We start from the raw sequence: 11596 nt of genomic DNA on the forward strand, positions 1-11596 counted from the left end.
CCCCTCCCACTATCAGGCCTCCTATCTCCAGGTCCGGAATGCGCCCCAACATGAGCTTCATGAATCCTGCATCATCCCAGTTCGGGGCGTATACGTTTACCAACACCACCCACGTCCCTTGCAGCCTACCGCTCACCATTACATATCGCCCTCCATTGTCCGCTACAATAGTCTTGGCCTCAAATGACACCCGCTTTCCCACCAATATTGCCACCCCTCTATTCTTCGCGTCCAGTCCCGAGTGGAATACCTGTCCTACCCATCCCTTTCTTAACCTGACCTGGTCCGCCACCTTCAGATGTGTCTCTTGGAGCATGACCACGTCTGCCTTCAGTTCCTTTAAGTACGCGAACACTCGAGCCCTCTTCACCGGCCCATTCAGGCCCCTCACGTTCCACGTTATCAGCCGGATTGGAGGGGCTCTCACCCCCCCCCCCCCCCCCCCCCCCCCCCCCCCCCCACCCACCGACTAGCCATCTCCTTTTCTGGGCCAGTCCGCGCCTCCCTCACCCTCCAGTCCCCCAGACGGGGGGCCCCCGTCCCGACCACCTCTTCTGTGTCCCATTCCCTTTCGGGCAGTGCAGCAGCAACCCTTTCCCCCCCCCCCCTCCCCTTCACCCCTCCCCTCCCCCCGCTAGACCCCTGTCTAGCTTTCCCCCCCCCTCCCATGTCACTCCCGTAGGTCAGCTGACACCTGCTGACCCCGGCTTCCCCCGCCGTCCCATTGACCTCCCCGTGTGGGAGTCTCCCAATCAATATGCGTTCCTTCGTTCCCCGTCCCGCCTTTCTTCCCGCGCGCAGGAAAAACCCCGCGCTTTCCAAAGCCCACTCCGCCCCCTCTGGCGCAGCTCCTGTCGCAGCCTTGTCTCTCTCCCCCAGCCCATGTAACATTTCCTGCGAGTGATTGAACCCCCTATATACAACAACCATCACACATCAAACCTCAAACATCCCCCCCACCCTCACAAACCCTCAGTTAGAGTCCAACTTTTGGGTTTGTATGAAGGTCCACGCCTCTTCAGGCGTTTCGAAGTAATAGTGTTGGTCCTTGTATGTGACCCACAGTCGCGCTGGCTGCAGCATTCTGAATTTCACTCCTTTCCGGTGCAACACCTCTTTGGCCCGGTTGAAACCCGCTCTCCGCTTTGCAACCTCCGTGCTCCAGTCCTGGTATATTCGGATCTCTGCATTGTCTCACTTACTGCTCCGCACCTTCTTGGCCCATTTCAGGACCCTCTCTCTTGTGGTGTTGGGTGCTCTGGTGCACAGATGAGCCAACACAGTTGTATGTGGTACAACTCTATTTTATTATAACTCTTATAATACAGTTCGTTCTGGATACTCTGCACGTGCTGTCTCCCTGAGTGTGTTTGGTAACAGATGTGTCCTGGTTCTCCTCTGCAGCTAATACTGACCACCGGGGGTCGTGTCTGTGCTTTTATATCTTTCTGTCATTGGTTGTGGTGTTGTGTGTTCTGATTTGTCTGTTGGTGTGTCTATCATGATGTGTGTGTTTGAATATCATGACATCCCCCCTTTTTACAAAGATATGTGCCTACGTGGTTATAAATATAATTGTGTCGTGAGTGCATCGAAGAGTGTGTGTGTGTGTTATGTACAGCGTGTGTATATGACGTAACTATTTACATGGGGCGATGTCGGGTGCGTCACACTAACAAGGTTGTACCATAACAAAACTTGGATGCGAGAGAAAAAAAAAAACTTGAACATTGGTCTGGTCAGACGATATCTGGAACAATAAACAACAACAGGTTATAATACAGAAGTGTTTGACTTTTTGAACGTATGAACAGCGTTATAAGTCCAGTCTAATGGGTGACCGCCTCAAGAATGGGCTGGTCCTCAAGCCGGTTCAGCTGTGGAGATTTGGGGTCACACTGGTTCACCTTGGACTGTTGGAGGTGATGCTGTTGCCGAAGTCTCTACTTTACCATTTGTTGTACTTCGTGCAGTGCTTGGTTTTTTCATTCGTGCAAATATAACATTCAACATCTTTGTTAGTGGTGCCTTGGCTGTGGTTTGGTTCTGGTGGCGATGGAAGGGGCATGATCCGTGGCATCTCCACGAAGTCATCCTTGGGAACCAGTGGAGGATCCGGCGTGTGCGTACGGTTCAGTTGCGAGCGTGGAAGGTGGCGCAAAGCTCGCTGATTGCGCCTACGCACCAATCCATCCGCCCTGCATGCCAGGAACAAGGTGGAGTCTTTTTCTTTTTATGTTTGTGGTGGACGGCATCTTGTAGCCGATGGGTCGTTGCCATCGAAGTAGCACCATCACTAATATCATGCAAGGCGATGACTGTGCCAGATGTGGAAGTTGGCCGAGACCGTGTACGCTGGTTCCGGCCACCTGCTGTGCCGGAAGGGCGACTCCGCAGAGAAGCGTCGAAGCATGTCGCCTTGGAGAGAGAATTGTTGCTCGCATCAACGTCTGGCGATGGCGCGAATTGGTGTGTCCATCTTGGACCGCCGGTGCTGGTTGCCACTGCCGACCCAGTGGGACTGCCACGCGATCCATTCCCTGTCGCCGTGGCATCCGCCGTCACCCTGAGCGTGCCATCACCGAGGCCGCGACACCGCCCGTCCGGAGCAAGGTCTGGCGTGCGCGAATCAGAGTCGGCGCTTGGCTGCTCCCCATCTGGAGTCCGGTCTGCCTTCCGTCGATGCCCCCCGTCCGGAGTCCCAACAGGTTCACTGGAGGCAGCCGAGATTCCCTGAAGCTGCACTTCTGGAGTCGGAACATGCAGGAATGCACCAACCAGTGAAGAGGGTCGAGCCATCGAGGGTGGAAGCGGTGCGCTGCCACCGCAGTCGTCAGTGGTCCCACCGTGATCGTCGAGTGCCTCGGTACGCACTAGGCGAGGTCTGTCACCTTGCACCTTTTGCATGGGAAGTGGGATGCTGTCGTCACTCGTCTCACATCCCGTGGATAGATCCTCATTAGCAGCTTGCTGTTCACTAGGGTTGGGTAAATTGTCAGAGTTTTCATCTGGTGGTGCACACCATGTCGGTGGACTGTCATTGTCTTGCCGTTGTCCTTCATTTGGGCTTTTCTTCTTTGAAATTTTAAATCTTCCCCCAGACATTGCAGAACCTTGTTTATTACCCCCAAATTCTCCCATGGGTATGGTCTCGAATATAGGATCCAATGTTTCTATCGACATTGTACTATTTTCCAAAGAACATTCCGTTTCACTTTTCTTCTCAGGTGCCTCATATGTATCTTTGTCTAATGTACATGCCTTCATGGTCTCTGGGTCTGATTTTGCTGGGACTGGCATGGTCACAGTCTCTCTTTTACTGTTCTCAATTGCCCACATTATACTCCCCATACATAACTGCTTAATCACTGGGGTTAGTGTGGTACAATGGATAATCGGGTCGACCTTATCTGCATCTTCACCATTAGTGGAAAGCACACTTGGTTCACTTGAAACTGCTGTGGGTTTTAAATTCGTTATCTGGCTACTCGATGTCGGTGTCCTCAGGATTCTTGCTCCAATGTTCTGCTCAATAATCAGTGGAGCGTGTATAGGTTCAATGCAATTAATGTTCCCCTCAAGGTTTGAAGAGTCATTACTGACTAACTGCTGGTCTCCGAAGTTGGGATTTTGCGGTGTTGTGTTGAAGGGAGACATTTGTCCCTGCTGTAGATATGATTCAGGTTGTGTTATTTCCATTACCTGAGGATCAATGTCTTGTCCATTTTTTCGATCCGTACTAAAACACTGGCAATTCTCAGTCTGCTCCTTGCAAGTTAAACATTCAATTAATTTCGTTAGCAAATCCTCAGCATCCTTCTGTGGCCGTGCAGCATTATTAATCTCTGTTCGGCTATAATGATCCTGAAGTTCAGCGCATAAACCTTTTTTCTTCGGGCTTGGACGAGGCGATTCCTTTGGCTTGTCTTCAGTTGGGCTTGAACAGTCTGCAGCGCTGTGCCCTTCATTGTAGCATGAGAGACCGTCATGTTCATGCTGCTGTGTAGTGGAGCATGGTAGGCTGTTATAGCCTTCTTGCTGTTCACGTGAGCATGGCAGACTTGCATCGTCTGCCGCTGGTTGGTCAGGAGAGGTTGCTAGACCCTCATGGTCTTGTTCCTGCAAGGACTGCGCTCTGGAGTATTGCGTTCCTTCCATCGTGGAGTCCGTCCACGAGCTCTCTGTGGAGGCTTGTGACACTGGAGTCACTTCTTGTTCGTGCAAGGACTGCGCTCTGGAGTCTTGCGTTGCTTCTATCGTGGAGGCTGTCCACGAGCTCTCTGTGGAGGCTTGTGACACTGGAGTCACTTCTTGTTCGTGCAAGGACTGCGCTCTGGAGTCTTGCGTTGCTTCTATCGTGGAGGCTGTCCACGAGCTCTCTGTGGAGGCTTGTGACACTGGAGTCACTTCTTGTTCGTGCAAGGACTGCGCTCTGGAGTCTTGCGTTGCTTCTATCGTGGAGGCTGTCCACGAGCTCTCTGTGGAGGCTTGTGACACTGGAGTCACTTCTTGTTCGTGCAAGGACTGCGCTCTGGAGTCTTGCGTTGCCTCTATCGTGGAGGCTGTCCACGAGCTCTCTGTGGAGGCTTGTGACACTGGAGTCACTTCTTGTCCGTGCAAGGACTGCGCTCTGGAGTCTTGCATTTCTGCAATTGTGGAGTCTGTCCACGAGCTTGCTGTGGAAGCTTGTGACACTGGAGTCACTTCTGGTTCATGCGAGGACTGCACTCTGGAGTCTTGCATGTCTTCTTTCATAGAGTCGGGAACGTTGAGCGGGACGTGGACCACGCTCTGTGTGGCAGCAGGGCACTCTCCGTGTGCTTGCACCGCTCCCTGTCTGTTAATGTCAGGCTGCAGCATCATCCGGTACTGATAAGTTGGAACGTCATATCTGCTGGATTGAAGATCCTCAAATCCGAAAAATGAATCCGCATCTGCGTCGGATTCAATGTGGGGGCCGCCAATGTGCAACACGAAAGGTTCGTCCGAGTCATAGTCATATAGGACCACGGAGCTATCATTGGGCTCGCGAGGTCCGGAAACACTGTAAAGATCGTCATCGAAGTATTCAAGGTCGGAATCATCGGCTTGTGCGTAGGTAACTGCTTGTCGGAGGGTTCTTCGGAGGTCAAATTCATCTCCTGGGTCAATTTGCGGCACTGTGCTGTCATTCTAGGTGAGGGAAGGTTGTTTTACAGCTTTAACAGATTTTTGTTTTTTTGATTTGGGACGTTTCCCTTTTAAATTGGATTTGGGACATTTCCCTTTTAAATTGGTGCGGTCTGGGGCCTCTGACATCCTGACGCTCGGTATGTAGCACGTAGGAAGCGACTGCGCATGCTCAGATCGCTGTTCCTTTACCGATGGCCGTTTTCTTGACTGCGCATGCGCAGCATCTCGCGCATGCGCAAACGAAACTTCCGGTTCTGCGCACTGCTCGCGCAACTGTGCTAGCGTTATACCTTTAGCAAGATGGCCGCCGACCTCGACCCAGCCTTCTCTCAGGCCCGGGATTTTGGCTTCTGGGAATTCGGGCTCCGGGATCCCAGCCACGAGGTGAGTACTGCAGCTTTTCTTACCTTTATTTGCCGATTGGATTGCGTTTTCTTCACAGTACTTGGAGAATTTGTCCAGGACTGCCTGGTAATCGTACCTTTGCTGCCTCCTGAAGAACCTGAACCTTCTGAATATTTCTCTTGCCCTTGCACCGGCGATGGTGAGGAGAAATTCAATTTTTTCGCTATCATCCAGGTCTTGGAGTTCAGCTGCCACCAGGAACAATTCGAACATTTGCCGGAATCGCCGCCAGTTTTCGCGGAGATCGCCGTAGCACTGGAGCGGCTGCGGAACCGGGAGCTCTATCATTTTGCCTGGGCACTGCTGGTTGTCTCTGTACACTGAGGTATGCCGGCAGGTATCGATCCACTCCTGTACCATGTGGTGTTGGGTGCTCTGGTGCACAGATGAGCCAACACAGTTGTATGTGGTACAACTCTATTTTATTATAACTCTTATAATACAGTTCGTTCTGGATACTCTGCACGTGCTGTCTCCCTGAGTGTGTTTGGTAACAGATGTGTCCTGGTTCTCCTCTGCAGCTAATACTGACCACCGGGGGTCGTGTCTGTGCTTTTATATCTTTCTGTCATTGGTTGTGGTGTTGTGTGTTCTGATTTGTCTGTTGGTGTGTCTATCATGATGTGTGTGTTTGAATATCATGACATCTCTGTCCGTGAACCGGTGAAACCTCACCACCATCGCCCTTGGCGGCTCATTTGCCTTGGGCTTCCTCGCCAGCACCCGGTGTGCCCCGTCCAGCTCCAGCGACCTCGCAGGGGCCTCCGCGCCCATCATCGCCCCGAGCATCGTGCTCGCGTATGCCCCGGCATCGGCCCCCTCCACTCCTTCAGTGAGACCCAGGATCCGCAGATTCTTTCTCCTCGACCTGTTCTCCAGGTCTTCAAGTCTTCCCGCCCACCTCTTGTGTAGCGCCTCGTGCTGCTCCACTCTCACCGCCAGGCCCAAGAGCTCGTCCTCATTCTCACTAACTCTTTTCTGTACCTCCTGGATCTTTACCTCGTGCGCCTTCTGGGTGATCCCTAGTCCTTCAATTGCCGAAAGCATAGGCGCCAGCATCTCCTTGCGCAGCTCCTCGAAGCAGCGCTTGATGAACTCCTGCAGCTCCGGCCCGCACTCCGCTTTGTCCCCGGCCGCCGCCATTTTGTTTTTTTCCCTAGCTTCTCCCACTGCCGCTTTTTTGGCCGTTGCACTTCTGGTCCGGTCCATAAAAGTTGGAGGGGGACCTCTCTCTTCCCTTCCCCACGGGTTGTCTTTGAAAAAATTCCGTTGGGGCTCCTCTAGCGAGCCCGAAAGTCCGTAATAGCGGGAGCTGCCGGATCGTGCGGCTTAGCTCCGCATAGCCGCAACCGGAAGTCCTCCTAATCCTTTTCTTCAGTTCCCTCCTGGCTATCTTGTACCCCTCCAACGCCCTGTCTGAACCAAATTTCCTCAGCCTTACATAAGTCTCCTTTTTCCTCTTAACAAGACATTCAACCTCTCTTGTCAACCATGGTTCCCTCACTCGACCATCTCTTCCCTGCCTGACAGGGACATACATATCAAGGACATGAGGTACCTGTTCCTTGAACAAGTTCCATATTTCACTTGTGTCCTTCCCTGACAGCCTATGTTCCCAGGAACGAAAAACCAGCACGACTGGTTGACGCCGTTAAATAGGTGGTTTGATTTACGCCGGCGTGACCCGTGGTCACGTCTGCGGGACTTCGGCCCATCCGGCCCAGAGAATTGGAGCTGCCCCGGAGCCCGTTGCATCACGCCGGTCCTCGACATTCTTCGAGGCGTGCTGCGCGATTCACGGAGAATATCGCGGGGCGGCCGGGCGGGATTTACGCCGCTCCCCGGCGATTCTCCGACCTGCCGGGGGTTCGGAGAATTCCACCCATAGCCTCCTGCAGGCTGGACTATGATCACTAAAAACAGAATAAATGGTTATTTATCTGATTGCCACCTCTTGGGCTTGACTGATCATAAAATGCCACTGTATATTCTTACATAATGATGCCGATTCTGCTTCAAAACAATTCAATAAATTACTTTGGGACATCTTGAAAAGATATGATCAGAGGCTTTATAAATGTGAATTTCCTGTATCGAATTCCAATGTACCAACCAAGTCCAATTCACTCTTATTGTTCAGATTTCCTATACATGATCAGGACACTCAAATCCGAATGGCTGAATTGATTCTGTGAATACCTCTTCAGCATCCACTTAAAATGTTCATCATACGAAATACTACCAAGGTCATCCAGTCCAATGCTACACATCAAGACAACAGGATGCTTCTAAGGCTAGTAACCTTTGGATAAGTTACTTTTTAGTTTTAATAACCTTCGGTTGCTTTGTTCAATGAATAAAGAAGGTAAGACTGCTAAGTTTAAGATTTGTCTATTTGCTTGATTTGCGGTTCATAGAAATCACAATCCAGGCACTATTCTGACTCAACTCCAATTTTAACCTTGTACATTTAGTGAGAGCATTGTGGGAAGAATGCTAAAATTGGATTTGGGAATTTTCCTGACCAACTGGGATATTACATTGAGTTACATCAAGCCTGCAGCACAGAAACGGGCCATTCAACCCAACAGATCCATGCTGGCATTTCTTCTCCAAACCTTTATACAATCCCATCAGTCTACCTTCTATTCCCTTTTCTGTCATTTGCTTCTCTATAAATGCATCTATGCTAATTGCAACTACTCCCAACAGCATTGCGTTCCAGCTTTTAATTACTCTCTAGGTAAAGGAAGATGCTCCTGAATTCCCTATTTGATTTATTAGCGACTAATTTACATTACGGTTCATGACAGGTTCGGGTATGTGGAGTGGAGGCCAAACAGCTGAATGGATATAATATTGGCTAAAAAAATAGAGAAAACCTTAAAGGCGAATGTAGTGAAAAAGAATAGTTCTTCCGATTGGAGAAAGTTAGACAGTGTCAGAGTGGAGGTGCCAAGGTTCCAGCCTGGCATTGTCAAGGTGCCTGGGTGCTAGAGGGGGAGTCAGGTAGGTGATTCTCCACAGGGATCAGTGAAAGGACCACTTTTATTCTTAATATATATTAATAACTTGTACTTGGAAACAAGTTATTCAATATCACAAGTTTAGGGATTATATCAAACCGGGGATATAAGAAAACCCCAAAGAATGAAACATAATACAGGAAGACATTAGAAAACCTGCAGACTGGGCAGTTCAATGTCAAATTAACTTAAACACCGGTAAATGCCCATTGGTATGAAAAATAGAAACATCAACTATATTTTAGAAAGTAAGAAAGTAAGTGGGCAGAAAAACAAGGGGATCCAGAGATAGTTACGAACAAACCATTAAAAGCAACATTACAGGTTGGCGAAGCAATTAAAGTGCTAAAAAGCCCTGGCATTTATTTCAATGGTGGAATAGAATTCAGAAGTAGTAATGAGAGAAAAGGAATATAAAGGAATATTGAAAGACTGAGAAGAGATAGATAGTAGGGGAGAAGATTTGTGTTGACACCAGTACAGACTATTTGGGCAGGATTGCCTTCGCCTGTACTGCATATTCAATGTAATTCTATGACCAGCAGGGTTGGACTCTCCCACTAATGCAAACATTTTCTTCACATGTACCCTATCAAACATTTTTTTAAATCTTAAAGCCCTGTTAGCCTTCTCCTTTCTGGCACGGCAAAGTGCCATATCGATGGGGGGGGGGGCAGGTGAGGCCAGGTATGAAGTGTGGGGTGGGAAGATCCCCATTACTGAAAAAATTCTAAGGTGGGGATCTACTGGCCCTGTCGCGCCTGACTCGGGATGCAACAAGGCCGGTAAATCTCGAGAGTTACTGGCCTCATCACGCCTCAAGAGATCTAACGATTTAGTTCCTGCCCACAATGGGCGGGGACTAAATTGGCATATTCAAATGTGCAGTCAGCCTCAATTGAATATGCTCTTGCTGGAGTTACCCAAGATGCGGGATCTTTCCCCCGTGCCTCAGATACCCCGAGCAAGTGCCATTTAGCACTGGTCACCACCAAGGTGGGCCAGGCTTCCTGGCACTTGGGGGTCTCCCAGGCAATCAGGGGCCCCTGGATGGTCAGGCTCTGTGCAAGGTGGTACACTGGCAGTACCACTGATAGCACGTCCAGAGTGCCAGGCTGACGGTGCCAAGGTGCCCGGGTGGCATTTTGCCCACGCCGGGGATCGGGCCCAGGGGTGCCCTGACCTTTTGAGGTGAAGTGCGGGGAGACCGCCGACTCCCTCAGGTTTAGGTTGGCAGTGCTATTCAATGATAATTGTTCCACTTAATGAGGCCTCAGGACTTCTTGCCGCAACTGAAGGCTCGCCAGCCAACCCCGCTAACAAGGGCGAGCAGCACTTAAGCTGCATTTGCTGATCCAACCCCAGCCAGTTTGCAACAATGGCGCCAAGGAGACCAGCCCCAAGATTCGGGAACGCTGACCTGGGGAGGCTGCTGGTCACAGTAGAGGTCAGGAGGGATGTCCTGCTCAAGGGTCCAGGAGGGTTAGCCTTAGGGAAGCCTGTCGTGCCTGGGACGAGGTGGCGGCAGCAGTGAGCTCGGACTGTAAGACCAGGAGGACTGGCCTCCAGTGCAGGAAGGTGGCCAATGACCTACACCGGGGCAGGATTCATGGACTTCCACAACAGCAAAACCGGAACTGCACCTGGACCGATTCACCGACCGTTGTGGGGCTAGATATGGCATCACGTGGAACACAATCGATTTCAATGAGAAAGGGTGTCGGATTCACGAGTGACACTCAGGAGCCTGACAAGCTGCAGCCACATATAGGCACTTCACTCCCCTAACCAACAAGATGGCACTGGTTGCGCTGGAGCGTGTCATTCCTGCTGATGGGTTGGCTGAGGCCAGAGGGCACGTTGGGGCTGCCCTCCGGTGACACCCATAACAACCTGTGGCTCTAGGTTTGCAGTGGGCAGTCAGCAGCGTACGCAGCTGCCTGGAAGGCTGCAGCAATGGTGTTCTGTGCCCGTCCATCCCGACCCCATAGCCACAGTCCAGTACTCCCCCCAGCCGGCGGCACAACTGTCAGCATCTACGGCGATGTTTGACACATTCGTTATGCCCTCTCACTCCCTCAGCAGCCACGGCACCCGTTTCACGATTTTTGAAAGCACAAGTGAACTTCGAATTCGGACATTCGCCCCAGTGGACGTGGAGAATCGCGGAGGCCTCAGAGAATACTGGGTCAGACCTGGTAATGAAATGCAAATGGCATTTACTGTCCGTGCGGAGTAGAATGCATTGATGCTGCTGTGGAGGCACCAGACAATTGCAATTTCTCTGAAACAGCGTGAAACAGGCGCCAGCCACGATTTCACCGTCGGCCAACGGCGAATTCCGCCTGTGGTGCGGAAGAAGTTGCTGCTAATATTGAAAGCTTCTCTTGAATATCATCAAGGATCTGCTTGAGCTCCTCATCCTCAAATCGACCTTCCAAGCTGGGCCTTCTTGGCCATTTCAGGACACAAATTGGTCAGATTAGCCAGCTTAAATTTGCGCAATTTCTGCTGCAGCAGCAGACTCCTGACATTGGCGATGATCTCTCTGTTTTTGAAGCGGTTGAATCTGGCTGTATTGTTTAATGTTTTCATGAAGCGCTCAGAGGGCTCGTGTACGACCTCCGCACTCTCATCCTGCTGCTTCCTGTGCTCCAGCAGCATATGGACTTCAAGAGTTCAACAGGGTCTCAAAAGAGTTTTCAAATTTTTTTAAGGAACACCAGCTGGGAAGTATCCTCCTCCACATCCCCAATCCGGGCCTCACTCCCACAGGCCTCCATTGTTGTTGGAATCCAGATCGAATCATCTGTGAGGACTACAAATCGTTCCATTAAAAAGGCTCCATCAGAATTTAATTTCTGCAATGAGTTCAACTTTTATTTCCCAGTAAAAACACAGAAATTGCACGACATTCACAAAGTGATTGGCAGTGAGAATCTGTTTTTGGGAGGTGGCAAAACGCCACAGACCACCCAGCAATTTGTGGTGAT

General features: G+C 50.7%; 1 pseudogene; it reads right to left on the reverse strand.

Annotated features, from left to right (window-relative positions):
- Nucleotides 1-10921: 10921 nt before the first annotated feature.
- LOC140427360 (DNA-directed RNA polymerase II subunit RPB4 pseudogene) lies at nt 10922-11386 on the reverse strand (annotated as a pseudogene).
- Between the last annotated feature and the right edge of the window lie 210 nt (nt 11387-11596).

This window comes from Scyliorhinus torazame, chromosome 7 (assembly GCF_047496885.1).
Source record: "Scyliorhinus torazame isolate Kashiwa2021f chromosome 7, sScyTor2.1, whole genome shotgun sequence".
NCBI lineage: Eukaryota > Metazoa > Chordata > Chondrichthyes > Carcharhiniformes > Scyliorhinidae > Scyliorhinus > Scyliorhinus torazame.